The sequence below is a fragment of the Giraffa tippelskirchi genome, chromosome 5 (genome assembly GCF_054371585.1).
Source record: "Giraffa tippelskirchi isolate mGirTip1 chromosome 5, T2T-mGirTip1v1.2.pri, whole genome shotgun sequence".
NCBI lineage: Eukaryota > Metazoa > Chordata > Mammalia > Artiodactyla > Giraffidae > Giraffa > Giraffa tippelskirchi.
Genome location: NC_137279.1, coordinates 103,847,762 through 103,867,588, shown reverse-complemented (window position 1 = coordinate 103,867,588; position 19,827 = coordinate 103,847,762). Strand labels below are relative to the sequence as shown.

At 40.7% G+C, this 19,827-nt stretch overlaps 1 protein-coding gene across 6 annotated transcripts in view; it reads right to left on the bottom strand.

The window, feature by feature from the left end:
• TBX15 (T-box transcription factor 15) overlaps positions 1–19,827 on the bottom strand; it is a 131,824-nt gene that overhangs the window by 51,357 nt on the left and 60,640 nt on the right. For 2 of the 6 annotated variants that reach the window (XM_081492933.1, XM_081492935.1), the window contains exon 1: positions 12,888–12,937. The exons of the other annotated variants lie outside the window; for them this stretch is intronic. The gene's annotated coding sequence lies outside the window, so the exon portion shown is untranslated. Of the gene's footprint in view, positions 1–12,887; positions 12,938–19,827 lie in introns of those variants that run through there. 6 annotated transcript variants of the gene reach the window in all.

Sequence of the window (19,827 nt, the reverse complement as noted above, 5' to 3'; positions counted from 1 at the left end):
GAGTCAGACCTGTAGTTTTTCAGAATTTACTTTTAGAAGAATTGTATCTCCTAATATTTTCCAAACTTGGAGTAGCTAGTACAGTTTCCTTATGTCAAATGATACTGCAAACCAAGCCTAAGAACCTTTCTTCCACTCACCCTTAACATCTAGGATTCTGATTTCTACCCCCTAATTAAATACATATATAAAGAAATGTTAAAAACAATAATGCCTTACTCTGACAACCGGCTTTTCAATGTTGTCAAGGGTCAGGACCTCTTGGGCACCAGTCCTTGACATTAACATGACGGAAGACGGCTAGGACACAATGCCAGACCATCTCACAGCTGTCCTCACTAACTGGAGCAGGTTTCCAGGCCTGTGAACAACAGCTCTCACGACACCTTTAATTTTCTTTCCTTCCAATACTAAAGTGTTCCTCTCTCAAGTCCAGACAGCATTTCTAGCAAGAATCTCCCACAGCTCTGGAAAACCCATGGGAAGCCAAGTGTCGTTTTTCTCCATCCTCCCCAATTCCTCACCCTCACTGCTGAAGACATTCAGCACACTACAGAACTGAACCAAGCTCCTAAACAACAGGGAAGCCTCTGCCCATAATCTTTAGTTTATCCACAATCACTGATCCAGTCATCATCTTCATCAAAAACATTAAAAAGTTGTATAGCCAGATTTTCCATGTCTAAGCATATCTTTTATACCTTGGACTAAACAGAAGCTAATGTTGGTCTCTTCGAAGTATAGAAAAGTGGAGCCACTCATTTAAGGTGAGAACTGTGGTTGAGTGACAAATCTCTATCCTAGCCTGATTCAGTCAACCTTTCAGCAGAGCCATGACATCATCACGCACTCTCCAAACATAGTAATCCAACCCCCTGAGGTGTGGATTCCCAAATCCCAGTTTGTTTCTGTGATATGCCAAGAGCTCCTTGCTTATCACTGAAATTGTGACTTTTTCAAGATCTTCTCTAAGCAAGATTTTTAAAAAATAGTCTTTTCCTACTTTTGGGAGCAAAGTACTATGAAATCTCCCTATCATAGCATGCTATGATTGTGAAACAATTGGAAATAGACAACCTAAGTAGGGCCCGGCAAAAATTTTTGACACATGATTTCTCTAGCATGTGTTTAGGAAGGAAGAAAGAAAGGAAAGATACCACTGCACTAAGTGATCAACTTGTAAAGGTAGCCAAATTGAGGTAGGGATTGGAATGGGAACGATGGCTGCAGAGTAAGGAAGTAAAAGTCTGCTCTTAACTCCCTTCATCATCTGGAATAAAATAGGTACTCAGAATGTAACATTAAATGGACTAATGAATAACCTTGGGCAAATTATTTAGCCACATTGGACCTATTTTTCATAGTACAATTGGAAGGACTGAACTGAAAACTTTCATAATCTCTTCTACTTCTAGTGGTTTGAAGAATGTAAGAATCCTTCTTAATGCAACTTTCAGGATTAACCCAGGCTACCTCAGTTAGAAGCATCATTTTTTTTTAATTCTACCTCAAAACTTTAGGAAAAAGTCCAAAACACATGTAAATAAGTCAAAAGAGATAACCTTTTTTAAAGATCATTATACAAATTGCTTAATTGGGACTTTAGTTCTAAGTACTCAGTGGCCGACTATTTCTAATAGATTGTTAGCTGTTCGATGTTTTGGTTTTTTTTTAGATAAAACACCAAAACCATGATTCATGAAAGAAAAATTCGATAAGTTGGACTTGAAAAAAAATTGCAGAAGCATCAAATTATAACCTGTCTGGGCAAGATAATGAAAATAGGAAAAGACTGAGGATCCAAATTCACATTATCATAGGAGTTGAAGAATTGAGTATTCTGTTTATAGTTTCAATCAAATCCATCAATAAGCACCTATCAGCATGTGGCCCTATACAAGGTACCATGTAGATAATTTGAAACAGAATCCAGACCCTGAGAAATTTCCCAGTTAGTGTTGATTAATTACATGTTTGTTGAGTGCTTATTATGTGCCCAGCACTGTGCCAGATTCTGGAAAATACTGAAGTACACAATGGATCTCTTTACAGTACAAGTAGAAACTGGAAATGTTCATAAATAGTCAAAGACTGAGACAAATACTACCATGCAGTTCTCCATACCATTACATATTTTTCTGTATGTCACATAGGAATTCAGGGAAGAAAGAGATCTAAGAGGGCTGGAACATTCCATGGTTACTAAGAAAGAAATGGACAAGATGTGGAGGCAGAGGCACTATTTTCCCATGAAAAGGATTTTCAGAGACAGTTGTTTGCCTGGAAATACTCTGTGCTCCTGAAGTCTCACTCCCGCACAAAATAAAGCCCAAATGACTTCTACATACAGAATGCAGGCACCAGCCCACATTTTCAATCACATGAATGTAGCATGTAATTTTCTATCCTTGATTGTTTCACTGTCATAGGTTGGAAACAAAATTAATATTATAGCTTATGTAGTTTGTTTTTTCAGAAACGAACATATATGTTTTATTATAGAAACCGTAGATGATCAAAAAGACAGAAAAAAACAAATCACTTTTAATCTCGTCATGTAGAAATAAACACAAACACTTTTGTGACTGTAACATTCTAGGGTATTTTCTGCAACTTTTATTTACTAACTTCATCTTTCTAAAAGATTAATTTACATTTAGAGATATTAACTGACACATAACCTAATGTTAGTTTTACATATACAACATAAAGATTCAACGTATGTATATACTGTGAAATAATCATCACAATAAATCTAGTTAACATCCTTCACCACACCTAGTTATTTTTGTGTGTGCAATCAGTATTTTTAAAATCTCTCTTCCTAGCAAGTTTCAAATATACAGTACAGTATTATTAATTATAGTCACCATGCTGTACATTATATCCTCAGGACGTATCTATTTTAATAACTAGAAATTTTCACCTTCTGACCATTTTACCCATTTCACCTCCCCTCCAGCTCCTGACTCTGGCAACCAACCAATTTGTTCTTTGTAGCTAAGATTTTTGGAGAAGGCAATGGCACCCTACTCCAATATTCTTGCCTGGAGAATCCCATGGACGGAAGAGCCTGGTAGGCTGCAGTCCATGGGGTCGCGAAGAGTCAGACACGACTGAGCAACTTCACTTTCACTTTTCACTTTCATGCATTGGCGAAGGAAATGGCAACCCACTCCAGTGTTCCTGCCTGGAGAATCCCAGGGACGGCAGAGCCTGGTGGGCTGCCTTCTATGGGGTCACACAGAGTCGGGCACCACTGAAGTGACTTAGCAGCAGCAGCAGCAGCTAAGAGTTTAGGGTTTTTTGTATGTTTGTTTTGTCTTGTGCTTTTTATTTATAGATTCCACATATAAACAAGATCATGCAATATCTATCTTTCTCTACTTGATTTATCTCACTTAACATAATGCCCTCAAGATCCATCTGTGGTGCTGTTAACACAATAACAATTATTAAAAATTACATTTACAGTTATTAAAAATATCAACAGAGCTTTCCTTTTTATATCTGAATAACATTCAATTGTATGTATATATATCACTGATTCTATATAGTTGGTTTTTAACTCCTAGAGCAGTGAGGGCTACCTGTGACCTTAACTACTCTACAGTACCCTTAAAACAGTCATCTCAGAGTCCAGATCAACAGTCCAGGTAAAACTAAAACTTACTCCTTTGTAAAGTACATTTCCAAATCATAGTTACATAAATTATTTAGGCTAACCAGTTACATAAAATAATTAGGCTAAATTATTTCATCTGTTAAGCAGAATGCACAATGAAGTTATCTAAGTGCATAGTGAGTACGTTATTTCAATTAAGTCAGGTCCTCCATTCAGAAATAAAATGTCTTTTGAAGATCAGAAAATACTTCTGTGTTTTCAAGATTCTTTCATTCTTGGCAATATGTGACTTCCTGACTTCAAAAAATAACCATTAGGAACTCATTTGAATAACCTGGATAGATGTTTTGGCTATCAGATGTCTCTTGTGAACAATATTGTAATGAGGGAAGTTTTAGGAAATCAGGAACAAAAATGAAAAGTTACACATAACTAAGGAAGTTAAAGGAGAAAACTTTGGAACCTGCACTAAGCCAGTTACAAGTCACTGGAGAACATCATGTGACTCAGAGTCAAACCAACATATCTATCACTTTCCAAAAGAGAGTCTAACCACCAGTTGATAGGGTCACTCATTTTCTATCTCTGACCTATTTTGTATTGACAAGCTGGATACTGTAACACTAAGTTCTCAGAGAAAGCTCAGTTTAGGTTAGGGAAGATTCCAGTTCTCAATTCATGCAAAACATAGCAATAATAAAATAATTTCTTCCTTTATATTTTACATACTATCTAATATATGGCATATATGTTTATGTCAATTTTGTGGATGAGGAAATTAAGACTAAAAAAACTAAAAACAATATGGCCTATGAAGTTGATCTTCTGCTTCCTGAATCAACGATCAGGTCGCCCCAAGATCATACTACATTCATCCTTGGCCAAAGCAGTCAGCAATTCTGTAACACCCTTCTGCTATTTTGGCCATCCTTACAACTGAAATGGCTTAAATGTTTGATCTTGGCCAAATTACATAACTAGGCTTCCCTGGTGGCTCAGTGGTGAAGAATCTGCCTGCCAATGCAGGAGACACGAGTTCGATCCCTGGGTCCGGAAGATCCCTTGGAGAAGGAAATGGCAACTCACTGCAGTATTCTTGCCTGGAAAATCCCATGGACAGAGGAGCCTGGAGGGCTACAGTACATGGGAAGGCAAAGGAGTTAGACACGACTTAGCGACTAAACAACAAGAAGTCACATAACTATTCTGGTCCCTATTTTCCTTAATCTTTAGAGCACAGCAAATGCACATACAATTAGGGGTGCTATAAAGTCCCCTTTAAGTTTAATGTTTAATAAAGGATTTGTAGTACAGCTTAAAGACCACCAAGTCTAACAGCAGCAACCCAACCATGATAAACTGATTCAGTTGATATGTATAGGAAAAGCCTGTATTATGTGTTCTTTGACTTAATTTCAAAGTTAGATATTATGAAAACGTATTTCATGGGCTTCCCTGGTGGCTCAGGAGTAAAGAACCTGCTTGTAAGTCAGAAGGCGTGAATTCAATCCCTGGTCAGGAAGATCCTCTGGAGGAGGGCATGACAACCCCCTCCAGTATTCTTGTCTGGAGAATTCCATGCACAGAGGAGCCTGGTGGGCTACAGTCCATAGAGTGGCGAAGAGTCAGACATGACTGAAGTGACTTAGCATGCACACACTGACCAAACATATATCTGAGTCTGCCAGGTGACTTTCATCTCCACTTCACTAATAATTTTAAGTAATCATTTATTACTACAGTTAACAAGGCATATTTACTTTTGGGGCTTGGAAAACCAAGAGTAGGGTCTTGGAAAGCCATTTCATTTTGCAGTACCTCAGTTTCCTTATCTTTACTATCTCCTTATTTTACTATTAGAGTCAAGGGGAAGATACCTTCCTTCTCAAAAACCACATTTATATCTTTATGATAAAAACAGAATCTAATGTGATCAGCAGAATAACTTTGGACAGTGAGATAAACATATATCCCAACCAAAGAATTAATGCGTGCATACTAAGTCACTTCAGTCGTGTCTGACTCTTTGTAACTCTATGGACTGTAGCTCGTCAGGCTCCTCTGTCCATCGGATTCTCCAGGCAAGAATACTGGAGTGGGGTGCCATACCCTCCTCCAGAGGATCTTCCCAACTGAACGATTGAACCTACATCTCTTATGTCTCCTGCATTGGCAGAAGATTCTTTACCACTAGCACCACTAGGGAAGCCCAAAGTGTTAGTAGTCAACATATATTGAGCCCTTACTGGCATTCCACTAAGACTTTACACACATATCATCATTTAACAGAACAACTCTAAGAGTTACTATTATTACCTCCATTTCAAGTAATATTGACAGCCAAAATCAGATTACATCAGTTCTACCTCCTAAGGATTGCAGGCATATTAAATTATATTTACTGTCATTTTTATTCCACCAAACATTTCTGTCTTGTATAGATCAGGTTGTATATGAATGTGCCAAGACAGATAAAACCAGTTCTTGCTCTGAAGGAGCTCAGAATGATAGGAAAGACACAGAACCTGTTAAAGACAGTGGTCTTTGGTAGGTGCTCTGACAGATGTAGGAGCAAAGCACTAATGGAAGCTCTGAAGAGCAAACAAGCCAATGGATGAGAGGATTGAAAATTTCATGAGGTGAAATTTAAGAGCGGGCTTGAAATCTATATAAGCTTTATATGCGTTTAATATGAGCAAGCAAAGAAATTATGGGGACAGAATCTCTGGTAGTGGGAATAGCATTAAGAACTTGTCATTTTTAGAAAATTACAAGCACACTGATGCGGGAAGAGCTTAAAATACATAAGGGAAGAGGGAAAGTGAGATAAATCGGAAAAATCAGGTTCAACTCAACTAGACAATGACTTACTGGTACATAATAAGTGTACCAATTACTCTTCTATTGATAGATTCTTGAAACATCATCAGGAAAAAAATAAAAATCCCTGGCCTCATGAAGTTTATATTTTAGGAGGAATGTGTGTGTGTCATAATATGGAGTTTAGACTTCATTTTCTTTACACCAGAGTTTTCTTTTAAATGAAAGTGAAAATAGCTTGGTGTTCCCTTCTAGACTATGAATTCCATAAACTGAGCTTCACACTTTGCTACATCTCCTGAATGAATGATACATGATAGCCTGGTTTCAGTGTGGAAGACTGGTGGTAGAAGACTACTCTAGAGTCAGATAAGAGATGCTGAATTTTCTGAGATTAGATGGACAGTCACTTCCATGAGACTGGACCTCAGGTGTCATATTTTAAGCCAAGGGAAAAAGTAGTTTGAGACAAAAGAGAAAGACCCAACCCAGATGATCATCAAACAATTGTTTTTGTTTTTGTTCCTGCCAATAACTGGGACATGACTATATTGAGCAGTACCCTCTATCAGATACTGGTAGAGCAACCACTCCTTGATCTACATCTTAAGTCCCAAAGTCTCTAAATCCAATACCCCCACAGTCATCTCAGGGCCCCCATTCATACCACAGCAGACATCAGAAGCTTATAACCCAGGCAGCACTCTCTGTACCTGGCTCAAGTAATTCCTATTCCCAGAGGACCTCTGCAGTGGAAATTGGTCCTGGGACATCAGATTTTATCAGGTAGCTTAGCAAAATCTGGTGATGAAACTTTTTATAGAGTAATTCTAAATACGGCAGAGGCAGAACATTTGGCATAGACCTGAGTGCGGACTGAGCCCAAATTTGATACCCCTTCCAGAGCTTCAAGGGAATGAACTATAACCCAGGTTGGATTAAACTAAAATTATAATGATAGCAAACACTCAAACGAGCCTGTTAGATGACTTTAGTAATGGAATGAAGTCTTTGAGTCCTCCATGCCGTCCAAGTTTTATTTGGGAAAAGGGGGGTGGTAACCTGAAGCCTGCAATTCCCATGCCAATAATCCAATTAAGGAGACTGAGAGCACATATCCTTCAGCTGCCTAAAGCACTCTGCACCTGACAACCAGCACCTCTGTCACTGACAGGCAGACCACAGGCAAGGACCCAATGTCATCCCTGCGATCTAAGCCTTTTAAAGAGGCTTTGCAAAGAAGTGGCAGCAGCCATTTTTATATCTGTTTCTTGTTGATCAAAGGCTCAATGTCACCAAAGGTTCAGCCTCTAGTGCTCCAGCATGCTTTAAAGATGGAAGCAAACAAAAGAAGAGAAATAGCAGGCACTACACTAAATAGTTGGTATACATTTATATGTAAGCCTCATGCAATTTTCACAGAAAATTCTATGGAATAAGCATTACTGCTGCCATTTTATAAGTGAGGAAACTGAGGTTTGGCAGGATGAAGAAGCTTTTCTCACATTATATAACTAGCAAGGGTCAGAGTGGGATTTGAGTTAGTCTGACACTGTAGGCAATGCTCTTTCCACTATCGACTGTTGCCCAGTTTTTAGAGCTAGTCCTACAGAGTTGTGAGCTTCCCACTCTGAAGTGGGAAACACAGAGCTAATTAATGTTCAGGCTGCTAGGTGAGAAGATAGCTCTATGGAAGCTAAAACACTGTGCATCCTTAGAAAAGAGAAAATTCAAACCAAGGTCAGATGGGAATTTTCCTTCCTCAGTCGGAGAGCAGTTATGTTCAGGAATATTTTAAGTCTCTTCACCAACTTAACACTATTTAACACACAAATACAAATGTAAAAGGCCCTTTTTGTTGTATTTCACCTCCTGTTTCCAGCCCTCCCTGGGTAAAAGATCCAAATGTGACAGACAGATCACTAAAGATCACTCTTATGCTTTAGCCAAGAAATTAAGTAAAATAACATTAGAAAATACTTGGATTGGAAAATGTTTGGACTTTGTGAAATGTGTAATGACAGCATGGAAAGTCAAGAAAACACAGCTGAAGTAGTTCCTATTTGTGCATAATTTGGCTTATTTAGGCTGAGGTCAGAGTTCAGAGCACAAACGCTTTTGATAGTCTTAAATGTATACCTATACTTAAGGAGAAATCATCTGATAATAACATGTGAAAGCACTTTATAAACAGTAAAGCATCAAATTAACATATAAGATTACAAGCAAATGATCAAGGTAGTTGGGAAGGCTAAGAATAAATAAGGACAACTATGGGTCCTGGATTTTTCTAGAACAATCTGAAGTTCAAGTATTTTATTTCTTCCTCCCACCCCCATAAAATTAGAAGTTTTGAGACCAAATCTTGGTTCAAAAAATATTCTTGATCAAAGTACAGAAAATGCATAAATGGAATAACCAAAAATTGATCATAAGCTACATGGCAATCTTGAAATCTAAAAACTTCTTGCCCCAGAAGTCTTCCAAATTCTGATCCTGGTTGAATGGGTGGTCTTCAAGATTGACTAGTCAGTTTTAGGCCAGCAGCTGTCAACACATGCCCCTCCCCGAGGCTCATGGCACTTTTTCTGGGTGAATTGACACATTAGCTCATCCCTAAGCCAGTGCTTGTTTGCTCTTTGCAACCACAACTACTCCCAACCTCCCACCACCACCCCCACCTCCACTGCAGCCACTACCATAACACCATCAAATATCTGCCAAATTTCCATGATGTGAAAAGGAGGCCTTCCCCTAAAGGCTATAGAAGAACTTGCTCTACCTTGTTAGGCTATTCTCACTGAGCACCGATAAATAAACGAATCCATGCTAATATGCTGCTGCTGCTGCTGCTGCTAAGTCACTTCAGTCGTGTCCGACTCTGTGCGACCCCATAGACGGCAGCCCACCAGGCTCCTCCGTCCATGGGATTTTCCAGGCAAGAGTACCGGAGTGGGGTGCCATTGCCTTCTCCGTAATATGCTAAAGGGGAAGAATTAAGCAGCTGACTTGCAATCGACAATTGTAATTTAACTATGACTCCTGGAGTGAGTGCGTTTGGAAGTGGCAATTTCAAACATGTAAGTAACACAGACATTCAAAGATAGCCAGGAACATGCTATTATCACCTCAATTATACTCAGAACACCACCAGCTACACTCAGTTCAAAATCCACCCAACCTATCAAGACATATAACAAACCATCTTGTTTAACGAATAGAAGAGCTATGTGGCTGGAAAATGTAACAACCTCTCCAGTAATTTTCTAAATTTATCCATTCAATCAATCACTCATTTATTCGACAAATACTTATAGACTATCTAGCCTGGGCCCACAAGTGTGTTAGATACTGTGAAGGCACAAAATGAAATAAGCCATGTTCCTATGTCCTCAGGAATTTACAAAATCACTTAGGAGATAGGTCAGGTTAATTAGGAATCTAATATTAACAGAACAGTCAAAATCCAGCATGGCATACAGCATGCTGAGGGACTGCAATTCAAAAAACCAAGTTATGAAGTTCATCTCTTTTATCCCAACTGTCTAATCTTGAACAAGTCATTTAACCTCTATAAGCCTTAGTTTCATCATTTACAAATTGAGGATATCATTAGTACCTACTCTGTGAAATTTCTATGAATCACTAACAAAGTGTGTGTCTGTGGGTTTATGTAAATACTTGATCAGTACTGAAAGAGACTGCTGTGTTGCTGTTATTCAGTCACTAAGTCATGTCAAACTCTTTGAGACCCCATGGACTACAGCCCGCCAGGCTCCTGTCCACGTGATTCTCCAGGCAAGAATTCTGGAGTAGGTTGCCATTTCCTACTCTAGGGGATCTTCCTGACCTAGGGATTGAACCCATGTCTCCTGCATTGGCATGTAGATTCTTTACCTCTGAGCCACCAGGGAAGCCCAGTGAAAGTGATACATAAATGCTGATTTTCATTATTATCTAAAAGGAGTATCAACAAAATGCTGTAGGAATTGTGAGAGGACAAGAACTTCCAGTGCAGGGGTCTTTTCTGCGCCTAATGAAGAGATGTCTTCAAGATGAAAAGGAAGAGAGAGGGAAAGAAGAAAGATATTCCAGGGAAAGGGAATTTTATGACAGAGGCATGGCAGTAAAGTCTACCAGACAGGTTTAGAGAACAGCTAGTAATTGAGACCACATCTGTGTGGTCTCTCTTGAATCCTCAGCACCTGGGACAGTGTCTGGCATCTATTATGCACTCAATAAAATGTTGTTTTTGTTGAATCCATCAATGAATGAAGGAAGTGCTATATGTTTAGCAAAGCAAGAGAAGAGGTGTGGCCAGAGAAGGCTGGAGCCATATCAAGAATCTTGAATGCTATTCTTCTTCTGATCTTCTTCAGGAGACCAAAATATCGCCACTAATGAGTTGTCTTAATTAAATGCCATGTTCCCAGTGAAAACCCAACAGGGTCACCTCCATGCATAATTTAAGTTTTTGGAATCCCACTAGCTATTCCTTCCAGGACTGTGATCTGTATTAAAACTAATTGGCAACATCTAACCTGAAATCTTTCAGGGGAATTAGGGAATTCGGTCAGCTCTATGAGTAGCAGTCAGTCAGTCATCTTAATTCCTGATACTAACTCTCCTCCACATGAACTTAAGGAGAAAAGGTGCCTGTGATAATGAGAGTAAAATGAGGAAAGGAGCAAGCCCTTCTACAAGTGCTGGAACTTGGTGCTTGTGTGTGTGTGTGTGTGTGTGTTGTGCTCACGCACACACTCTTTGGCAGGGTTGCGGGGGTGCAGAGATGACTTATCCTTCAGGAAAAGGATGACTCCTCCGCATAGAGCTGCTGCACCCTCCAGACCCTCACAGCAAGTGTCCCCGCTATCTGTGATGGAGTGGGGTTTCCAGAGAAGCTGCCAAGAAAGGGAAGGAGCACAGTCCCTCTTCAGAATCACAAAGACCCAGCTTTATGACTTAGGGCAAGTTATTTAACCCGCCTGAGTCAATTTCCTCAATAAAGCAGATACGTCCAAGGCTCTCAGCAAAGCCCCTGGCACACAGTAGGAGTATATTAAATGTAAGTTCTGTCCATAAGTTGGAAAAGGAGGTGGCCACAGGGTTAGATCTTTTCCCAATCACTTCCCAATCCATATCTGAGAGGGAGAAAGAAGGTTCTTTCAAAAAGAGAAAAGCAAATTCTAGCAAAGAGAACTTAGGATGTAGAACTGAAAAATATCACATAATTAAGACAACAGTTCAGGGCCTAGAACAAAAGCTATCAGAATTGAATGTGTTAGAAGGAGAGATTGTGGAAAGGCAGAAGGAGGGAAAGCAAAGGAACAGTGGAAATGCCAGCTAAGAAAGCCTGTTTTCACATGGGTCTAATCCCAGTTTGTGATGGCTGCCACACTAGTTGAGAAGGAAAATGACTAGAACCTGAAAGAAGAGAAAACAGGGTGGACCACTGAGAAGAGATGTATGTTGGATCTTCAGTAAGGAAATGGGGCCAGGGAAGCAAATTCTAGCCCTGAAGAGAAAAGCAGAGCGATCATCCTTGGCTGAAGAAGCAGCCCAAGGGCACTGCTCCACAAGAGGTGGGAACGACAGGGAAGAGCTGGGAGCCAGCAGGGTCCCCTGGCCCCAGATTGACAACCTTATCAAGAGTACTTACCTTCTGGCTCAGGCTGAGGAAAACACCTTGAGGAAGGGGGAAAGGTCTGGTGCCTAAGGGAGACTCCCAGAGAGCATGCAGCTGAGACCTCAGATTGTGCATCATAACCCCTTTGACAGGTGAGATTACTGAGACCTAGTCCAGGTGCCCAGTGCCACTTACACAGGAGCATCAGACAGAAGAAAAAGACTTAGGCCTCTCTCACCCCAAAGCTGGAATTCATCCACCATCCACTCCACTCCACTTCATCCATCCACTCCAAAAATCCTAAAATTGAATTCTTTAACAGTAGAAATGAACCCACTTTGGGGACACAGGGCAAGCATTAAGAGTGAGACAAACACTCTGGATTAATTGTATTCGTAGCAGTATCTTTATGTTTACAACTTACCAACCTCTCCTTGAGATGCTTGCCCATCTTAGAATCCCACCCTCATGTCCCAAGTCTCCAACGAAATTCCTCTGCAAAAGCCCACCTCCCAAGTCTCTCCTGTCTTTCTTTCTTTCAAAGCCCTCCCCAGAGGAGAGTGAGTCGTCAAAGGAATCTAACCTGGTGGATTTTTTTGGTGATAGCCAATAAGAAGAGGGTGGAGCAGCGTTAAAAAAAAAAAAAGCCTAACGCTGTCTTCGAGGTAAAGGCTGCTTTGAGAATCCCACGGTCAATATTCCTACCCCCATTTCTGACTCTTTGAGTCATCTTGACCAGGTCACTTAATTCCATTCATTCCTCAGCCAACACCTTGGCTATACAGCATGCCTCTGTTTTTCCCCAGGCCTACCTACCTTGAACGGTCAGAATGACCTTTGAAGAAACAGTGTCCTCCAAGTGTGTCAGCAATTCAGAAACTGACAGCTTCTAAAATAGCTGGTGTGTTGCTGGGTGTCTGTTGCCTTCTGAAGGAGTGGGGGTGTCGCCGAGGCAGCAGGATTTCCTTGCCAAGGTTGCTCCTACCCTCCTCCCTATGAGGCTCTGCACTGCCTCTCCCTATTCCAGCCCAGAAAGACTTCAAGCCCAGGGGCCGTGGCATTTAAGCACTGTCAAAGTTCCCACTTCAATCCCCATCGTGTTGCCAGTTCAGCAACTGTCATGATGACCCAGCCTGAACTGTATTTAGAAGCTTTGGATTTGGTACCATGTCCTAGCCCATCTCAGAGTGACAGGAGATTTCCTGAGCACCTGGGCCTGTGATTCAAGGGCTCCTCCTCCCAGAGAATGAGAGTCAAAAGCACTTTCCTAATGGTCCGTTTCCTTCTCAGGAGGGTACCCATCTGTTGGAGGATTCTCTTACAGAGTCAATCTGCATCAACATTATTATACGATGCTATTTTAAAAATTGGTAACTCTTTCATAAAGTTTATAAGATGTGGCAGAGGAAAAAGAGAAAACCAGTTAGAAAGTGAGTTTAGTGCTCTGTTTATGGACTATGCTTACAAAGGTACATTTCCCTGGGATTACACCCTGGGAATGCTCAGAATCTACCAGATACTGCCAGTGAATGGAGAGACCCAGCCTATGACTCAGCTTCTAGGGATACTGTGTAATAATTCACTTCATCTTCTCAGCAGGCTCTGTGCCAGTCTTGAAAGTAGCCTGCTGGAGTCCAAAAAAATTTATAAGGGATTCCTGGTTAGTGGTTAACAAAATAAATTTTAATTTATTTACACTTTAACATAATCTCCACCAGGCAGGCAGACTGATAATTATATAACACTGTAGGGTGGGCTGTCAGTTTTGAGAGTCATTGCACAGAGCATGGGTCTAGGTCCTCAACTCTGCTAGACCACAGGAGAGAGAAAGGCTTTTTTTCCTAACTGACCCTCAACTCTCTGCCCCAGTGTCCCTGAGCAGAGTCCCTTGGAGATACCCTGTCATTTAAAAGGCATCAAAGTTTGGCCTCTTCCCATTTCTGGGCAAGGGCCCAACACTCAGAGAATGTGGTTTTAGGATCATGGCATCTAATCCATTCAAGGATTATTTTTCCCCCCTACTGCTCAGATGGGTGTGTTAATCATCACCTCCCTTTGTTCTGTAATAAATTCAACCCTGGCTAATTCCAAGCCTCTATGCATCACTGAAGTTTAAAGATGGCGTTTTGACAGGTCAGATATTTAGAATCAATAGACCACCAACCAGTCAAAAAACTTTAAGGAGTTTTAGGAACATGTGGAAGTAATTTTTTCTAAGAATTCACAAGTCTGAAGGATGAGATCTTACTGATGGTGTGCGCACTGTTGTAGGTATTAAAGTATTATTTTATATACCATATTCTACATGTAATCAAAATTGATTTACAGTGAAGGCAGATTTTCCTTATTATACCAAATATTACACATTATCAGATATAAATTACAATGGAATACACACTATATCACATCTTTAAAAGAAACCAGTAAAAGACTGAAATAAAATTATACGTGAATGTGCAATGATGACATATGTAAAATACAATGACATAGAGTAGGGAATTTCAGAGAAATCAGAATATTTTATGTGACATTGGCTATATATCTACATTTTAATTACAATCATCTCAACTGCATGTACTGAATCTTTTTGTAAAGAAAAAATTATCCCATTAAATGTTAATTTTTAAATTTTTGTTTTATTTTTTAAGAGAAATATTGGTTTTAATTAAATATAGGGTAAACTCTAGCCTAAAAATTAGCAAAATTATTTAAACAAGACACAATTTCCACCCCCCATACTTTCTATATGGTTTCAATTATTAAAAAAAAATTATGAAAATGTTAAAACAAAAATAAAAGCCTGAGATATTTTTAAGTGTATAAAAACTCCCATAAAACCTTTCAGCATTGTTTATTATTTAACAAAATAGCATCAATGGAAGAGTAAAAAGTGTTAAAAACCATTATGACAACATTTCTGAAATTAGGGATAAATTTCTAATTTTTTAAATTGAGAGGTCATTTACCTAAAATCAATGAATGGGTTTTGGAGTTTTATAGGTGACCTAAAATTATAAGTTAAATTTGCAGGAGCTTGCGTTTTTCTGGGAAGAGAATGAATGGTATTCATGGAATTATCAAAGGAATCTAATGACTTTAAAAGGACAAGGACCACTGATTTAATAGGATTTCTTCAAGTGGATAACTGTCTAGTTTCCAAGCTCTCTTCAGCTGTAATGTAAAACATTTCCCCTTAGCTGGACATTTCCAAAGGAAGAAATATTCAAAAGACTATCACACAGAATACTAGTGCTGCATCCTAATTTCTATTAGGATACATATATATATATATATATATATATTCTTCGTCTCCTTCACAAAGTGGTTGTGTTGTCTAGGAGTGTTAATGGTCGTATGCTGCTGCTGCTGCTGCTAAGTCGCTTCAGTCGTGTCCGACTCTATGCGACCCCACAGATGGCAGCCCACCAGGCTCCCCTGTCCCTGGGATTCTCCAGGCAAGAACACTGCAGTGGGTTGCCATTTCCGTCTCCAATGCAGGAAAGTGAAAAGTGAGAGTGAAGTCGCTCAGTCGTGTCCGACTCTTAGCGATCCCATGAACTACAGCCTACCAGGCTCCTCCGTCCATGGGATTTTCCAGGCAAGAGTACTGGAGTGGGGTGCCATTGCCTTCTCCGAATGGTCATATGAGACCACCCCAACTTTCTCAGTATGATCCCTTAGTTTCCATTTATCTTTATTTTAGCCACATATACATGCAAGTGAGGGCTTCCCTGATGGCTCAGTAGTTAAGAAACTGCTTGCAATGCAGGAGAGGTAGGTTCCATCTCTGGGTCAGGAAGATCCCCTGAAGGAGGAAATGGCAACACACTCCAGTGTTCTTGCCTGGAAAACTGCATGGACAGAGAAGCCTGGAGGGCTACAAAAAGTCCAAGGGCTCTCAAAAGCGTTGAACACGACTTAGTAACTGAACAATGGCATGCATGTGTGATTTTTTTATTTTTTTTACTATAATCCATATCACATCACGTTGAAAAGTAGGGTGATTATAAATTATCTTTAAGTGAATGAAAATGGGGCTTTTCCTTTGGCCTGGCTACTTTTACTCTTTCATACTCTCTCAGTGTCCTTCCCCCTCCCTCTCAGAAAAACCTCGGGGGCACAGAAACCCCAGGCTCCCCAGGCTATTTCTCCTTCTGTGTGCCAAAACCCAGCCAGCTCGCTGTTGTGGGACACATGGTCCAGTCCCAGCATCAAGGATGTGCTCTCAGTCCACGAACCCCACACCTCAGAAGAAATCCTGCCCCCCTCCCCACCCCCCAGCCCTGTCTGTGTCCTCTAGGGCAGTGCCTGCGTCTGGCCTTGGAGCCAAGAGGCAGCTTCTCAGAGAAAGCTGGACGTGATGAGTAGGTGACGCCGCCCTCGGCAGGACTGCCAAGGCTTTCCTAAAGGCCACAGCAACCGAGTCTGCCCGCGAGAACATTTTGGTGAGCTCAGTTTGTTTGCTACTGAGAACCTCCTTGTCCTCACAGTCTATTTTTACCAAGCTGTGACGCTGAACACTCTGCTGTCATTAAAGTGAATGATATACAGAATCAGCTCTCCATGAGCTATCATTGTAGGGTGAAAGGAACCTTGGATTCAGAATCAGAAATCAGGAGCTTGAGCCCTGGCTTTGACCTTGATATGACCTTGAGGAAGCCATTGAACCCTGCTGAGTCTCGGTTGAAATAGCTGTGGAAAGTGGATTAGGAATCATACTGCTTACCCAATTCAGGGAGTCATCAGCAGGGTAAAATAATGCAGATGAAAGCACTTTGTAAACTACAAATGACTTGGAAATGTAAATAATCAGCATGGCATTTAATCATTTAATTCACAGAGATTTCTCCCTGTGCTCTAAATAGCATGCTAAATCCACCTCTCTTTTATAGAGCCTGTTAAAGACAGGAAACTGAGGCTCAGAAGCAGAGTGGTGACATGAGAAGACCTGTATTCCCGCCTCTCATTCATCTACACCGCCCCTACACTGCACCCTTAATGTGCTCTGAGCAACTATGATTTTGATTTTGATTTTTTAATTTAATTATTAAAATATTTTATTGGCATATACTTGCTTTACAATGTTGTGTTAGTTTCTACTGTATAGCAAAGAGAATCAGCTATATATATACATATATCTTCTTTTTGGGTTTCCTTCCCATTTAGGTCACCTGGAGAAGGGAATGACAATCCATTCCAGTATTCTTGCCTGGAGAATCCCATGGACAGAGGAGCCTGATCAGCTACAGTCCATGGGGTCGAAAAGAGTTGGACACAGTTGAGTGACTAACACTCAGGTCACCACAGATCACTGAGTAGAGTTCTCTGTGCTGTACAGTAAGATGATAATCCCTAGCTCTTATAAGGCAAAGATCCAGACACAATGACCTCCCCAGCATCTCATTCCATGACCCATGATTCTTCTAGAGGTGACCAAAATCACAGAGTACCTAGTGATGGAGTGGCAACTTATTAATGGTACCCAGATCTGATGCCCAGGGACCCCATCATATACTTGCTGCCCTGTCCTCTTGAACTCCAGCACCTGCTCATCTCCCAAGTGATGGCCCTGTGATATGACAAGATCCTGATTTATCAGCAAGAAATCACAGTACAATTAGGGTGACTCCCATGCTAAGTACATTTCACTACAGATTCTCTGTTAAACAAAGTATGTAGCACCTTTTCATTGATCAAGAAAAACAGCCCACCCTCTAGTGAAGCAGGCAGACTCCTTTAAATGATCATTTATAGTCCATTCCAGGAGATCTGCTCTATCTATCACATATCCCTTTACATGGAGGCCATGAGGCTGTAGGAAAGCTATTATAACCAAACAGCTTTAATCATTACCAGCGACAGAAGTTTTGTCCAGTCCAAAGGCAAAACATTTTGTGCATTAGGCCCATGGAATTCCCACACCTGCAGCAGAGTCAGGCTGCTCCCATTCTATGAAATGAAGGCCAGTTCCAATGAAACCTGAGGGTTTTCAAAAAGTTATTCAGTTTCTCCAGGGTCCAACATTCCTATCTCTGTTCTCTCCAAGCCTCAGAGTAGCTCCTCCCTGGAAGTCTATCTCACTTATTTTTGCCCACAGAGTTACTGTTGTGGCAGAACTCAACAATGTCTACAACTTTCTTTAACCTCCACAAGGAAATGCCTAATGAAGGAGGCTGACTTGATTCTCATTTCTTAAAAGGACCTTCTGGACATGCTGCTGACTGGTCAGAGGGGCTGACTTTCCTCCCCATCAGAAAGACCCTTCCATGGTTTAGGTTGGGATAACACATCAGGATTCAGTTGCTGAATCCAGGATAAAGCTATCTATCCCTGGAGTTAGATGTTCTGCTAACTAAGTCTTTGGAAGAAATAATGTGACATGTCTCTTGTCTGCTCCTGAACTACCTGTGAAAGACTTTCTTCTTGTCATTATTTACAATTTAATGATGAGTTCATGTGGTCCATGATAAAAATACATCCTCTTAGACAAAGTGGATAAATGCATTTCAACATATATGTCAACTCTGGTCATTTGATGGTGGCAATGAAGATCACAAAATTGAGGAGTATAAAACCTCATTCAAGCTTAGAGAGAAGAGTGCCAGATCAATTAGTGGTGACTGCCATCGGCACAGGAGCAGGAGATTAGCAGCCCACAGGTTATTACATATTCGCTATCATACTCTTTCCAAGGCCTCCACTGAAATGCTGCCATGCATGAGTTACAATGCTGTTCCTCTCCCCTACTTTAAGGGTATAAAGGCTATTGTGTCCTTGTGCATATTTTGTGTCATTCTTTTCACGTGGACCAGGTTTTCCAGAGGCAGCAGATAGGCCACTAATCTCTCTCCTCCTGCAATAAGGTCATCATGTTAGCAAACTTCCTCTGCTCTGACACAGTTGTGGTTTTAATGGAGAACTAATGTCTTCATCAGTATCTGTGCTATTTCACACTTCATTTCCTTCCCCAACTCTTGGATGAAAACCATCCGGTCCTGGTGATTTACTTTGTGGGAGTTTCTTTCAAGTTAGTTTCCTTCTCTGGGGATGCCACGCAAGCATTTTCAGGGCTCCAGCTGGGGAGCACCCAGCCTTGAAACATCAGTGTGTGATCAAGTCATTCAAGAAAGCCAAAGGCCTTGGCAGGGATCTGACAGCAAGGCCCTTAGCCCAGGCCTTCCAGTCTGAGGGTAACAGAAGCAGCTGCTAGTTTTTCTGCCTCTCAGTCAGCACAGTGTCTTGAGGTGGTCCAGATCACCAGAACCCAGAGAACTGTGAGCAGTTGGAAAGAAAACACAAATGCTTTGAAATTGTGATCCAAGACTCAAGCTGTCTCCAGACCTCTCAATGAGGTTCACAAAATCTCTAAGCAACCTCAAGGCATTCCTGTCTCTTTTCTCTCTGAGCCTCAGAATAGCTCTTGCCTGAAAGCCTGTCCCATTTCTTTGCTGTGGCAGGACTCAGCAGTGTCTGCAGCTTCCTTTAACCTCCTCAAGGAAATGCCTAATGAAGAATGCTTGATTCTCATTTCTTTTCTATGTCCCATAGTTGCAGCCATCATCCAACCCAGATTTCTCTAAAGCAGTCCTAATATCAAGGAGTCCATTCTGTGGTCCTTGAAATAAATCTGCATTTAAAATTTAAAGATAGGAGATAATATCCTAATATCTAGCTTGAAGAACCATCCCTTAGCATAAGTACACAACAAATACTTTTGCTTTTGATTTAGTACATTCTGGCTACAAAGCACAGCTGG